Here is a 15,466-nt window from a genome sequence, read left to right on the forward strand (position 1 = left end):
TCTGACTGCCGGTTTAGGGATTGGGCCTAAACTGGCAGTCGGACATCCCCCAGGGTGTCCCAGATTAGAGAGGGTGCAGGCCAGGTTGAGGACACCCCCCTGCCCCGGTTCACAACTTTCATGCACCGGGCCTCTAGTAGGACTATAAAATGCTTCCACTCTCTCCACACCTTCCTACTATATTACTAAATGCCTACTAACCAGAGTTCCTTTACTCAATACATTACATCCTCCTTTTAACAGTCATACTGAAAGGAAAAAACACAATTTAAATAGACATAGCAAACATCAAAATTAGACCCTGATATGGCAGGAATGTTGGAATTTGAAACCATAATTTTATTTTATTTTTTCTTACTTATTTCTTTTTTTAATAAATCTTTATTGATAAGATTATTACAGTTGTCCCTCTTTTTTCCCCTCATAGCTCTCCTCCACCCAATTCCCACCCCACCCCATGCCCTTACCCCTGCCCCACTGTCCTCATCCATAGGTGTACAATTTTTGTCCAGTCTCTTCCTGCACCCCCCACAACCCTTTCCCCCCAAGGATTGTCAGTCCACTCCCTTCCTATGCCCCTGATTCTATTATATTCATCAGTTTATTCTGTTCATCAAATTTTTTATTCACTTGGTTTTTAGATTCACTTGTTGATAGATATGTATTTGTTGTTCATAATTTTTATCTTTACCTTTTTCTTCTTCCTCTTCTTAAAGAATACCTTTCAGCATTTCATATAATATTGGTTTGGCGGTGATGAACTCCTTTAGCTTTTTCTTATCTGTGAAGCTCTTTATCTGACCTTCAATTCTGAATGATAGCTTTGCTGGGTAGAGTAATCTTGGTTGTAGGTTCTTACTGTTCATCACTTTGAATATTTCTTGCCACTCCCTTCTGGCCTGCATAGTTTCTGTTGAGAAATCAGCTGACAGTCGTATGGGTACTCCCTTGTAGGTAACTAACCGTTTTTCTCTTGCTGCTTTTAATATTCTCTCTTTGTCTTTTGCTCTTGGCATTTTAATTATGATGTGTCTTGATGTAGTCCTCTTTGGATTCCTTTTGTTTGGGGTTCTCTGCACTTCCTGGACTTGTAAGTCTATTTCTTTCACCAGGTGGGGGAAATTTTCTGTCATTATTTCTTCAAATAGGTTTTCAGTGTCTTGCTCTCTCTCTTCTTCTGGCACCCCCATAATTCGGATGTTGGTACACTTGAAGTTGTCCCAGAGGCTCCTTACACTATCTTCATATTTTTGGATTCTGTTTTCTTTTTGCTTTTCCAGTTGGGTGTTTTTTACTTCTTTGTATTTCAAATCTTTGACTTGATTCTTGTGATCCTCTAGTCTGCTGTTGGATCTCTGTATATTATTTTTTATTTCAGTCAGTGTATGCTTAATTTCTAGTTGGTCCTTTTTTATATCCTCAAGGGTCTCACTAAATTTATCGGCGGTTTCTAGAAAATTCTTGAAAAACCTTATAACCATGGTTTTGAACTCTATATCCAGTCATTTGCTTTCCTCCATTTCTTTCATTTGTGATCTGTTTGTCTCCACATTTTGGTTGTTTCCCTGAGTTGATAGAGTGGCTTTGTGTGCTAGGTGTCCTATAGGACCCAGTGGCTCAGCCTTCCCAGTTACCTGAGGTGGACACTCTTGGTGCACCCCTTTGTGGGCTGTGTGCACAGTCTTCTTGTAGTTAAGCCTTGATTGTTGTTGGTATCACTGGGAGGAATTGACCTCCAGGCCAATTGGCTGTGAGGGTCAGCTGTGTCTATGCTGGGAGAACTCCTGTGCTGGAGACACCCTTATGAGATAAGACTTGCTTCAGTGGGGCTTTGGTGCTCACTGAGTCTGCCCCTGAGTGTGTCCCTTATGGATCTGAGGAGTTGTAATCTGGATGGTCCCACTCTGACCCCTGGGTACACTGGCTCTTGGATCTCCAAGGAAGTGCTAATTTAGCCTCTGCCTGAGGCCACCCAGCAGGAGCTGCAGAGAGATCTGCAGATTCCTCTTCTTTGTTTGGGGTTTGGAGGTGCCTAGATGAGGCCCATCTGAGAAGCAGTGCAAGCTGCTGTGGGGCCTTGGGCCTTCTTTTGGATGTTCTGGGTCTCTCTGACTCAGCTGCAGTTTGTTAGGTAATTTTAGATTTCAAAGGACCAGGCCATTCATATGCAAAAGCCTCTGCGCACAGCTTGGGTGGGGCGGGGTCTCAGGGCGGAGTAAACAGCCATAGCTGATCCTCAGCCCTGCCCTAAGAGGCCCCTGGGTCTCAGTGTCCCTTGGTAATCGCTGCAAGCACCTCTGAGAGAAAGCCGCCCTTGAGTTCCGCCTGCTGCCAGACAATTCAGTTTCTCCCCCTATGAGTCCTGGTCCCCAGAGTCTCATGGAACTGGAGTTCAGAGCAGTTGGGAGCATGGCTGATTGAAAGACAGCCATGTACTCAGTTGCCAGCCCTTTCCACGCGCTTGTGCCTCCGTACCTCTGCACTTTACTTCTGCAGCTCCTCTGAGTCTCAGTGTTCGTTTCTCTTTCCTTCTAGTTGTAGAATTTCCACTCAGCCAGCCTTCCTGTGGTTCTGGGTGATGTCCATTTTGTCCCCTGGTTGTAGTTTTGAAATGGTTGTGCGAGGCAGCAAGTTCTGGTGTTTACCTATGCTGCCAACTTGGTTTTTCTTCAAAACCATAATTTTAAAGCAATTATAATTAATATGCTAAGAGCCCTAATGGAAAAAGTGGACAATATGCAAGAATAAATGGGCAATGTAAGCAGGGAGATGGAAACTCAAAAAATCAAAAGAAAATGCTGAAAATAAAATAATATTGTAACATTAATGAATATCTTTGATAGGCTTATCAGAATACTAGACATAGACAAGGAAAGAAACAGAGAGTTTGAGATTATTTCAGTAGAGCCCTGGCTGGTGTGGCTCAGTTGGTTGGAACCTTGTCCTATACACCAAAAGGCCACGGGTTTGATTCCCAGTCAGAGCACATACCCAGGTTGTGGGTTTGCTCTTCAGTCCAGGCATGTGTAGGAGGCAGCCAATTGATGTTCCTCACCTCTCTCTCTCTCTCTCTCTTTCTTTTATTCTCTCTCTCCCCCTCCCTCTATCCCTCTCTTTCTCTAAAAATCAATAAAATAAGATAAAAATTAAAAAAAGAAAATATTTCACCCTAGCTGGTTTGGTTCAGTGGATAGAGCATCGGCCTGCAGACCAAAAGGTCCTGGATTTGATTCCGGTCAAGGGCTTGTACCGTGGTTGCAGGTTCCTCCATGGCCCAGGCCCTGGTCAGGGAGCATGCAGGAGGCAACCAATGGATGTGTTTCTCTCACATTGATGTTTCTCTGCCTTTCCCTCTCTCTCCCTAAAAATCAATGAAAAAATAACCTCTGGTGAGGATTAACAATAACAACAAACAAACAAGATAAATACCAAAAAACTAATAGTCATATCATAACCAAACTGCAGAAAATCAAAGATAAAAAAAAAATAAAAGAAAGAAGCCAGAGGAAAAAGAGTACCTTACTGTGACATAGCATAGTGTTACTTGAAAGTAGACTTGATTACAAACTTTAGGGCAACCACAAAGAAAAGTTCTTAAAAAGGTAGTTTATCAATTATACCGCAATAAAGCTATAAACAAAAGTATAATTAATATGCTAAGAAAGAAAAGAAAATAGAATTATTTAAAATAGGTACGTGCTGCCATACTCTTCATTGGTACGTACCTGTCAGCAGAAGTAAAGGTATTTGCCTTGCTGCCTGGCTCCCAAGTATGCTTTGTGTTCTGCCAGGACCCCTGATTTTGGGGGCTCACCTTATTTCTAACAATTTGGGGGCTTGTCTGGGATTCTGTTTGTTGTTATGGGGGCAATTGGACCTCTCTCCTGAGGAGGTGTGCCTGGTGAGGAGACAGCTATTACCTCCCAGGCTGACTATGAGCTTGGGATCAAGAGTTAGCCAGCAATGCAGTAAAGGGCCCAAGCAAGCAAGAATCGTGGCAATCAGGTAACCTCATGCATGAGCCAAGGTGAATTGGACTTAGTACTACTTTGGTGATTGGGTATTCTCGGAGGTCAGGTATATGTGACTGGGATGTGTCTTGGACATGAAGCGAGTGAGTTCTTATCTGCAGTTCCGTTCTCCTGTGAGGGAAGTGGCTAGAGAGAGACGAAGCGGATCTTGGAGAGTGTGAGAAATCTCCAATATGGGGGATTGAGCATAGTGCAGGAAATCTCCATTATGGGGGGAATTGAGCACAATTCAAGAAATACCATTATGGGAGGTTGAGTACACAGTCACAAAGGACTTTCTGAGGATGAGAAACAAAATTTCTAGGCCTAGGGGAATGGTTTCCCCAAATAGTCCATTGGGAGAATGCTGAGGTTCTGGGGAAGGGCAGTCCCCAAATCAGGGACAGAAGACTTTGCTCTGCTTGGGTGGTGTTCCTATGAAGAGCATTCTGTGGTGTCTGTGGGTCATGCACGCCTATATAAGAGTATTTCTGTTGATGTTATGTGTCTCTTTGTTGGTTGGTTTAATTTGTTTAAAGATGGGGCATGTCTCACTTTGGGGAAAGCCCAGTTATGTGGCAAGGCTGAACATGTGTCAAAGATGCAGAAACATCTCAGCAGCTGACGAGAATTCTTAATTTGGGGGACTCTTCCTGCTTTCTCTCTTAGGGCATCAGAAACTCTTAGCTAGTGAGATTTTTGTTTGTATGTATGTAATGTAATTTTGGTTACTGATTTATTTTTCTTATTTTCTATATTTCGGGGGACCTAGTTTGACATGGCAAAGTAGGGATTATAGGGGGAGTAAGCAATGCAGGTTAGGGTGGGACTCCATTGCTTGGGCAACAAGGTTAATGTTTCCATGATGGAGGGCAGTTCTTGAATGAGAATCCAAGGTTGACTCCCAGGTCCCAGGGTTGTGCAATTCCCAGATTTTTGCTCCTAACACTGGGAGGAGCAGATTTGCAGAAGTACCCTCCAGCAGGCTATAAAATAGCAGTGGGGGGCCACTCCCACTTTGTAAAGAAGAATAAGCCTGTGAGTAATCCATTACAAAACTTGTCAAGATAATGCCTTGGGTAATAATAATTGGCTTTAAAATCTCAAAGTTGTTAAGAATATATTGCTAATCTGAGGAATGTTAACTACTTACATGTCACCTAAAGATAAAGTTTCTAAGGGTTAAGAGTTCTAATTGGAAAGAAATTATGGTTTTGTGTCATTTTTAAGGAAAAAGTGGGTTCTGAAAGTTGTAAGGTTTGTGAGGAACTGTAATGTTTGTAAAGAGAAATGTTGAGAGGAAGTTATATAAATGACACATTCCAGTAAGCCAGGATAAGTAGAATAGGGAAACTGAGATGGTTAAATGGCAATTTGGAGCTACCTAGTAAATCCCATCTTCCCTAAACCAAGCACCCTTAAGAGTAAATGATTTGCATTTTGCCTCCCTAACCAGAGGGCAAATAGTTTCTTAATTTGTCTGCTCTAATTCTTATCTTTGCCTCTCTGTGTGTAATGTGTTTCTTTTTTCTCTTACTGCCTTCAAGATTTTGTCTTCAGTTTTCAGCAGTATGAATGTGATGCGTTTAGGCATAATTGGTGGGGAGATGTTTGTCATATTTGTGATTTCTGAGCTTCTTGTATCTCCAATTTATATTTTTCATTATTTTCTGAAAATTCTTGGCTAACCTGTCTTTAAATGTTTCTTCTGTTTCTTTAATTGTATTTCCTCCTTCTGGGATTCTAATTACACATATGTTAAACCATTTGTTATTGTCTGACAGCTTCTGGATACTCGCTGTTCTGGGTTTTATTCACACACCTTTTTCTTCTCTTTCACTCGGAGTAATTTATGTTACCCTACCTTCAAGATCCCTCATTCTTTTCTTGGATGTGTTGAATCTAAAATGATCCTATCAAAGGCATTCTTCAGCTCTCTTAGTATATATTTTTATTTCTAGAATTTCTGCTTGATTATTTCTTTTTTAAAAAAATATGTTTTATTCATTTTTTACAGAGAGGAAGGGAGAGGGATAGAGAGTTAGAAACATCAATGAGAGAGAAGCATCAATCAGCTGCCTCCTGCACACTCCATACTGGGGATGTGCCCGTAACCAAGGTACATGCCCTTGACCGGAATTGAACCCGGGACCCTTCAGTCCCCAGGCTGACGCTCTATCCACTGAGCCAAACCGGCTAGGGCTTGATTATTTCTTAGGTTTCCATATTTCTGCTGAAATTCCCCATCTGTTAATATATGTCATCCATATTTTTTTCACTTAAGCCTTTAACTTATTTGCCATAGATATATTAAATTCCCTGTCAGATCATTCCAATATCTGGCTTTTCCCTGATTCTGTTTCAGATAATTATTTTGTCTCTTATCTTAGCAGTGCTTTATTTTCTTGCTTTTTTTATCTTTTTGGTGTGTCTTGTAATTTTTATTACATACTTAACCTTATTTGTAATATATTGTGTAGATCATGATATAAATAGGATTTATTTTTCTGGAAGTGTGCACAATTCTTCTTCTCCTAAGCCATTAATGTGGAGAATTGAGTCAATTTAGTTAGCCAAACTGGGTTTTTGTTTTGTTTGTATGCTGCCTTCAGTGTACCTCCTCCAGCTTCAAAACATTTTGCTTAGGGTAGAGGCTGAGTTTCCAGAAGTTAAAAAAAAAAAAAAATTCCAAGCCTTAACCGGTTTGGCTCAGTGGATAGAGCGTAAGCCTGAGGAATGAAGGGTCCTGGATTTGATTCTGGTCAAGGACACATGCCCGGATTGTAGGCTCGATCCCTATTGGGGTGGTGGCGGGGGGTCGCATGCTAGAGGCAGCCAATCAATGATTCTATCTCATCATTGATGTTTCTATCTCTCTCTCCCTCTCCCTTCCTCTGTAAAATCAATAAAAATATATTTAAAAAATTAAAAAATAATAATATTCCTGGTCCACCTGCAGCTTGGAGACTGCCAAGGGCATCTGCACCTCAGATTTTCTTGATTCACTCTTGCTCCTCCCAAGCAGTAATCTTCTGCTGCCTGGTACTCATGCTTGCTCGTGGTGGATACCAGGGAGGAGCCTTTGTTGTCCTGGTACAACTTCAGTCTTAGACAAGCTGAAAACTCTGTTAGTAATGTCAGGGAATAATCTGGCTCCAGATCTTTAAAAGTGTTCTACCACTGTGAGAAGGCATAATGCTCTCTTCTGCCCCAAACCCACCAAAGATAAAAGGAAGAATATGACTATCATAGAGAGGAGAGTCAGGATGATTGAGAAAGCCAGTAGGATAGAGGACCAGTCTTTCTTGTGAGAACTCAGTGAAGTTCTATGGAGAAAAGCAGGTGAGAGGTGTGAATTTCCCTTGTTGGGGACTCCCGAGAGTCCCATACTCTCACATAGCCCATACTTCAGCTTTAGAAATTTGTTTAAAAATTTTATGTGTGCCCTACCTAGCCGGTTTTGCTCAGTGGATAGAGCATCAGCTTGTGGGTTCGATTCTGGTCAAGGGCATGTACCTTGATTGTAGGCTCCTCCCTGGCCCAGGCTCTGGCTGGGGCTAGTGCAGGAGGCAACCAATCGATGTGTTTCTCTTTGTCTTTCCCTCTCTCTTCCACTCTTCCTAAGAGTCTATGGGAAAATATCCTAGAGTGAGGATTAACAACAAAAAAATGTGCATTTTTCTTACCTGCTTCTGTGTTGCCCAGTGTTTCTTTTGTCTTCTGCCACAGGTGAATCTGTGCTCATGTTCTATCTCTCTTTGGTGACACCTGTCTTTCCTTAGATTTCATACTTTTTGATTGCCTGCCCTCAGATCTCTGATGGGAGGAAAAGATACAATTTTGTAGTTTGTCTGGCTATTATTATTGTTGTTGCAAGATGTGATTAATACTCTTCCCAGATTTCTACATCCTGGAATTAGTTCTTCTTTGTGTTTTAAGAAATTTTGTTGTAATCCATCCATATGTGTTTAATATGCAGCATGACAATTGATGTTTCCTTTTATTTATTTACAGTTTTGATTTCCTCTTTGACCTACAATTATTTAGATAGTGACTTTTTAAAAAATTTTAAGGTATTTGAAATTTTTATTTAACCTCTTGATCTTTATTATTATTATTACTAGTGGCCTGGTGTACAAAATTCATGCGGCGGGGTGAGTGTCCCTCAACCCGGCCTGCACCCTCTCCAATCTGGGACCCCTCGGGGGATGTCTGACTGCCGGTTTAGGCCCGATCCCTGTGAGATCGGGCCTAAACCGGCAGTCAGACATCCCTCTCACAATCTGGGACCGCTGGCTCCTAACCGCTCACCTGCCTGCCTGCCTGATCACCCCTAACTACCCCCCTGCCAGCCTGATCGCCCCCAACTTCCTCCCTGCCAGCCTGATCTCCCCCAACTGCCCCCCCCCCACTGGCCTGCTCACCCCCAACTACCCCCCCCTGCCGGCCTGCTTGCCCTCAACTGCCCCCCCTGCTGTCCTGTTCACCCCTACTGCCCCCCCTGCTGGCCTGCTCGCCCCCAACCGCCCCCCCCCTGCTGGCCTGCTTGCCCCCAACTACCCCCCCTGCCAGCCTGCTCGCCCCAAACTGCCCCCCCCCCCGCTGGCCTGTTCACCCCCACTGACCCCCCTGCCTGCCTGGTTGCCCCTAACTGCCCCCCCTACTGGCCTGCTTGCCCCCAAATGCCCCCCCGCCGGCCTGCTCACCCCAACTGCCCCTCCCTGCTGCCTGCTAACCCCCAACTGCTCCCTCCGCTGGCCTGCTCGCCCCTAACTGTCTCTGCCTCGGCCCCGCCACCATGGCTTGTCTGGAAGGTCTCCTGGCAAGTCTGCCAGTCTAATTAGCATATTACCCTTTTATTAGTATAGATTATAGCATTATAGTCAAAGAACATGGATAATTAAATTTCCACTCAATTTTGTTGAGGTTGTTTTTATGGCTTTTTGACCAGAATGTATATTCGGTATTTATGGGACATAGTGTTTCATATCTCTATAAAACCAAGTTTATTAATTATTGATAATAGTCAAGTTCTCTATATCCTTGTTTGCTTGATCTGTTAAAGATGGAAAAATATGTTAAATATATTCATTATAATGGTTTTGCCAATTTTTTCTTGAATTACCTTTCTTCCTGGTTGTCTTAGTTATTTTGTGAGCTGTTATTCAGCCCAAAATATTTATGAATGTCTTCATTTTGGAATATCATTAAAAAATAACCCTATGATTTCATTTATGAAGTGCTCACCTTCTCCTGTCTATGGAAGACAGGGAAGTCCAATCCCTACACTGTGTCCAACCTGGTGCTTCTTTTGCCCACTTGCCAAAGTGGGGCTTCTCATTAATAGGAATGGAGATGAAGGTTTAACCCAGATATCATCAGCATTACACTGTTCCACTATTATGAGTTTGCAATACCTGTTCTGCATCACTCCATTTTGCTAATACATCTCCTTTGCTTGGACTTTTCTGAAAACATTACTTGTACAAAGTTTTTGTGTGTGCAGCAGGTGCTTGAGAAGATTTGAGATATCAAAGGTGTTTTATGCCCTCTTAACTTTATCTGTCATGAGGACTTTCTTTTTCATGTGTTTGGTAATGTTTTCTGCTACCAACCTCTCCATTATGCATATTTTTCTACTCTTTGGCAAACTTTGATCCAAACAAATAGGATAAATTCAACCTAGAACTAAGCTGGCCAATGCAATAGCCAGTAACCATATATAGCTATTTAATTAAATATGACTTAAATATGAGTTAAAAGGAAAAAATGTAATTGCCTTAATATTTCAAGTACTCCATAACCACACATGGCTAGTTGCTTCTATATTGGACAGTGCAGATATATAACATTCTCATCATCACAGAAAATTGTACTGAAATTATTTGTATAGAATAATACTGCCAAATTCCAGCAGGACCATCCAGGTGTATGTATGTAGGTATTCCAGTGCAAGTTTAAGTTCTTCATTGCCATTTGTGAAGTAGATGTACCTCTTTTTTATTTCAGTTGTGTCCATCTGGTAAGTATTAGATTAGACAAACATGTACAACACAACACATTATTATGTAAAGAAGTCCCCTTCTTTTAAAGTGTGGCCCTTTTAGGCCTGTCATAATAAGAATATAAACCCATTTCTGAATGTCTTTCATTTAATGGCAGATCACTTAGCTCTGAAAGGATACAGCAGAAGCTTTTCTTACCTCTTTTAAGAGCCTGATGAAGTGCTCGCCTCCTCAGTCTCTGGAGGTAGAGGCAGGAAGTCTCAGAGTTGAGAAGGCCTTCTGAGATACTATAGTCTTTGTCATTTCACACCTTAACCTCAAAGGAAGTCCTTTTTTCTGGGATGGAGCACTTCAGTTTCCAAAATTCTGAAGTCATTATAGAGTGGGTGTAGGGAGTTGAGGATGATACTTTGGTCTGAACTTTTTGGGTAACCTTAGGAGTAGATCTATGGAAATCAGGGTTTTTTCACACCACCCCCAGGATTTCACTTCCTGCAGATGTGGTACCTCTAACCATCTCGGCCTAGGCCTTTGGACCATGCCCTGGGAGGGCCCTCCTCTCTACCTTGAACTCCTTTTGTGCCCTTCCAGTGGAAATCTGGTGGGTAGGCTCTTTCATCTCTTACTTGGTTAACTGAAGTGGGAATTAGGATTATTACTCCTGTGGGTAAAAGACATTTTGCTCCATGTTGGAGAAAGAGGTAGATAATAGTTTCATCTGCCTCTAATACCCATGGGTGTGGATAGAACCACTGCTCTGATGTAGACCTCTCCCTCTACCCATGGTCCTTTTGCAGCTCCTATTTTGTTTTGACTTCTACTCACTCCTTTTTCTGACCCTCACCCTTCTAGCCACTGCCCTAGGCTCAAGTTTTGCTGTGGAGGACAATCTCTCAAAGTCAGGGCAAAGAGCCTAGGGGTTAGAGGTGATGCTGAGAGGCAAGGTAAGGACATGGGAGAAGCACACAGACTGTCTGAATGCAGGTACATGCCTGCCAGGACTGGACCTTTCATGTATGGCCTTCCTTCCTTTCTGTCTTTGAACTTCTTTCACAGAGGAGCCCTTACCATCTGACCCCTTGACTGTCCAGTACCTTCTGCCTGCCCTCTGTCTCCTACTTGTGGTCATTCAGCTGTGCTTTAGGAGAAATGGCCCATGCACCTACCGTCAGGGGCCAGAGAGGTCCATGAGTATGGCAGCAAGACCTAGGCAGAGACATGGCAGGTGAGCAGAGACATGTGGAGTCAAGTCATCTGTGGTCCAGAGGATCCCCTGCAGAGGGAGCAGGCTCTAAACTTTAGCCTTTGTTTAGCCAACTCCTAATGATTTCATTAAATTTTTTTATTTTTTGTTAATCCTCACCTGAGGGTATGTTTTCCATTGATTTTCAGAGAGAGTGAACTATAGCAGCTGGGATTTGAACCTGAAACCCAGGTACATGCCCTTGACCTGGAATTGAACCCACGACCCTTTGTGTGTGGGCCAACGCTCTATCCACTTCAGCCAGGGTGTAAAATTTATTTTTTTAATTGCCCAAATGATGCATGAATACATTCTCTTCTTGTAACATCTTACATTCTCGTAGCATCTTACAAGCATATGCTCTTCCTGTAAAAATAAAAAAAAAAAATAAAAAATGAGAGAGAGAGAGGGAAAAGAAACTTATTTAGTCTTAAAATCGTGAAATTATAAAGCTAAGTAAAGTGCCCTTTGACTGCCTTGCCTGATCCCAATCCTCTCTCCTAGTTCACACAAGTAGTCACAGTTCTCAAGTAGGTATGTATCTTTCCAGATCTTTTTCTATACATTTACTTATTGACCCTATTTATCTATAGAAAATAGGTAGGATTATTTTGTGCTTTTCAGTTTTTCTTTTTCATAAAGATATACTAATCACTCTGCAGTTATAAACAGTGACATCTCTTAGAGATCTCTCCATATTGGTTCAAAGGAACCATGTGCATTTTGAAATTGCTACACAATATACTCTAGCATGAATACACCTCAGTTTATTTATTCATCTCTGGTTGATGAACATGTCATCTCCCAAATTTCATTATTGCAAATAGGCTGCAATGAATATTATTGCATATACTTCATTAATCACAGGATCAAGGATCTTGCTTAGGTAGGTACAAGAAATTACAGATTCATAAGTATATTTATTTACATTTGAATCTGTCAGCTTGAACTGTAGAGAGAAGTTGGACCCACTAACAGCCACTGACATTATTACACATCCACTAACAGCCTGTCGAAACCACTGTCTTGATACTATCAAGTGTTATATACAGAATTTCTGACTGTTGCATTTCTCAAGTTCCTTAGTGATGCTAAATATCTTTTTATATAGCTATTGGGCATTTTTGTTTTTTCTTCTGTTCATTACCTATTCATGTCCTTTTCTTTAAGTTGTTAAGGTTTACTTGTTAATTTTTTATAATCTTTATGCTCTGGATATTAATTGTTGGCCTGTTATAAATGTTTTCTCCCAGTGTCTCACTTGTATTTTATAATATATTTTATTGTACCAAAGAATTTTATTTTGATGGAATGAAATGATCATTTTTTTAAATGATCAATTTTTAAAATGACTTAATTTTTTGTATCTTATTTAAAAAGACTTCCAGATGGTGGTGGGGAGTTGTTGTCACATGTGCGGTGGGCACGCCCTGCAACTGTAGCCTGGCCATGGCAAGGCAACTCTCCTGGGAGCAGAGCATTTTCTCAGTTGGCATCAACAGCATTTTATATCAGTGTGGCATTTATTGGTCTGAAACCTTTACTCGAGTGCAGAAATATGGTCTCACCTTGCTTGTAATTACTGATCCTGAGCTCATGAAATAGCTAAATATGTGGTGGAACAACTAAAAGACTGGTTATACCAGTGTTTAGTTCAGAAACTGGTGGTAGTCATCTCCAGTATTGAAAGTGATGAGGTCCTTGACAGATGACAATTTGATACTGAGTGTGACAAGACTGCCAAAGATGAGCATACACTCAGAGAAAAGTCTCAAAAAGCTATCCAAGATGAAATTCGCTCAGTGATCAAACAGATCACAGCAACCGTGACATTTCTGCCCCTGTTGGAAGTTTCTTGTTCACTTGATCTGCTGATCTATACAGACAAAGATTGGTTGTACCTGAAAAGTGTGAAGAGTCAGGACCACAGTTCATTAACAATTGTGAGCAAGTCTGTCTGCATTCCTTCTCTACTACAATCCACAAAGTAAACAGCATGGTGGCCTGCAAACGCCTGTCCAAGACTGGCTATGAGGCCAGAACAATAATGAAACTCTCAGATGTGTTTCCTGAAACCAAATCAACTATAGCTCATGTTTTATTCCATGATTAATTTTTAGATGCGGAAAACTTAACATCATACTTTACTGAATTGTACATAATTGTTCCGTTTTTTGGTACCTGATTAACTTTCCATAGGGTTGACATAATTTTTTACACACGTTCAAAAGGGAAGCAGCAGATTACATCAGCACTGTAACGTCAATTCCTTTAAAGGTGGTATCTGTAGATGGAAAACTTTTTGCTATAAAGCTTAATTGCCTTCCTAAATCAGACCTTTTTTCTTTTATTATAAAATTTTTTAAAATATATTTTTATTGATTTTAGAGAGGAAGGGAGAGGGATAGAGAGATAGAAACATCAATGATGACAGAGAATCATTGATCAGCTGCCTCCTGCATGCCCCCTACTGGGGATCAAGCCCACAACCCAGGCATATGCCCTTGGCCAGAATCAAACCTGGGACCCTTCAGTCTGCAGGCCGACGATCTATCCACTGAGCCAAACCGGCTAGGGCCTAAATCAGACCTTTTAGTCAAGTAGCTTGACTCGAAATATAGGTAAATATGAAACACAGCAAAAGAAGTCTGAATATCCAGAATCTTTGTTTAGGTCCTAAAGTAATTGATATCCACAATCACAAAATATTTCTATGGTCCTTTTGCCATTTATTTCATTTGTATAGTTTCCATACTAAAAAAAAAAAAAAATCCCTCTGATTATTTTATTTTAATGTATATAATTTACACTTACAAAGCTATTTCTGTGACTATTTACATTCCAGTGATGTAGAACTACTAAAAATAAACTTTTGTGTTAATGTGGAAAAAAATAAAAATAAAAAGACTTCCAGTCTCCCCCAAGGTCAGAAACATTATATTTTCTACTATATTTACTCTTTATATTTAGGACTTTAATATATCTGAATTTATTTTTGTGAATGGTATAAGGAGGGATTAGTTCTGTTTTTCCTCTTAGGTGTTAACTGTGTGGAAACTTTGTTGAATACCTCCCCAGTTCTTGTTTTTGCTCTTCTCTTGCTAACAGTATTCTGAATTTTCCAGTTGTGTGGTTTGTATGGGATTGCTCTTACCCTCACCTCTTAAAGTGGATCCTGCTTGGTTTAAGACAATCAATACATCCCATCCTCTGGCTACAAGGCTTGAATGGTTCAGATGGGTAAATGACCCTTTAGGGCCAATGATGCATGAAGTAATGCTTGTTGGGAGCTTCTGAGAGTTTTTTTGGTGTTTTGTGGTTTATTTGTTTTTTTAACTGTTGTCTCAGTTGCCACTGACAAATCATCTTACTCCCACAAAGGAACCTAGTCTTAGGATGAACTAGTACAGTGGAAGGCAAAGAAGAGAGAGCAACAGAAATTAGGTTCTTATTGACATCACTGATCTGGGGATCGATCGTGTTATAAAATCCAACCTACATTTCTTTTACATAAGCCAGTACGTTTTTGTATAGTTGAGTTGAGTTTTATTTTACTTAAAGTAAAAGTAGCCAGTGTTTCTCAGTGGTTAGAGCATTAGCCCGTGAACAGAAGGGTTATAGGTTCGATTCCCTGTCAAGGGTGCGTGCCTGAGTTGCAGGTTCCATCGCTGGCAGATTGGGGGGCATGCAGGAGACAACCGATCAATGTGTCTCTCTCACATTGATGTTCCTCCCTCTCTCTCTCTCTCTCCTCCCTTCTCTCCCTCCCTTCACTCTCTTTAAAAATCAATGAAAAAAATATCCTTGAGTGACATTTAACAACAACAAAAAACACGAAACAAAACAAAAAACTAAAAAGTATTTCTAACCAATTTAATGACAGTTGTCTCAATATTGTTTGCTAAAAGATTCATCTGTTTCATACTGATATGAAACACAACTTGTGGTCGGCTCATCCTACTCACTAAAAGACCCAGAATAAACATGAACAGAAAATTACAAGAATCTACAGCTAGGTGAGGATAGGTTTCCCAAAATACTGGCAACATGAAATTTCAACACCTAGAATATACATATTAGGCATGTGTGATACAGCTTACTGAGAGCAGAATTATTGTCTTATTGGTCATGCTGACATGGGTGAGACTGTAAAGGCAGTGAGTCTCTCTGGGCTCTTCTGACCTGGTGGACATCTCACTCTATGCAGA

General features: G+C 41.0%; 1 protein-coding gene and 1 pseudogene across 2 annotated transcripts in view; both read left to right on the top strand.

Annotated features, from left to right (window-relative positions):
• Nucleotides 1-15,466, top strand: part of P4HA2 (prolyl 4-hydroxylase subunit alpha 2) — a gene marked incomplete at its 5' end in the record, with an annotated part of 102,422 nt that overhangs the window by 48,544 nt on the left and 38,412 nt on the right. The gene's annotated exons all lie outside the window — the stretch shown is intronic.
• LOC308250568 (mitotic spindle assembly checkpoint protein MAD2A-like) lies at nucleotides 12,708-13,292 on the top strand (annotated as a pseudogene). The gene has a single exon. The product of its transcript is annotated as a mitotic spindle assembly checkpoint protein MAD2A-like (transcript).

This window comes from Plecotus auritus (assembly GCF_963455305.1).
Source record: "Plecotus auritus genome assembly, chromosome: 6".
Taxonomy (NCBI): domain Eukaryota; kingdom Metazoa; phylum Chordata; class Mammalia; order Chiroptera; family Vespertilionidae; genus Plecotus; species Plecotus auritus.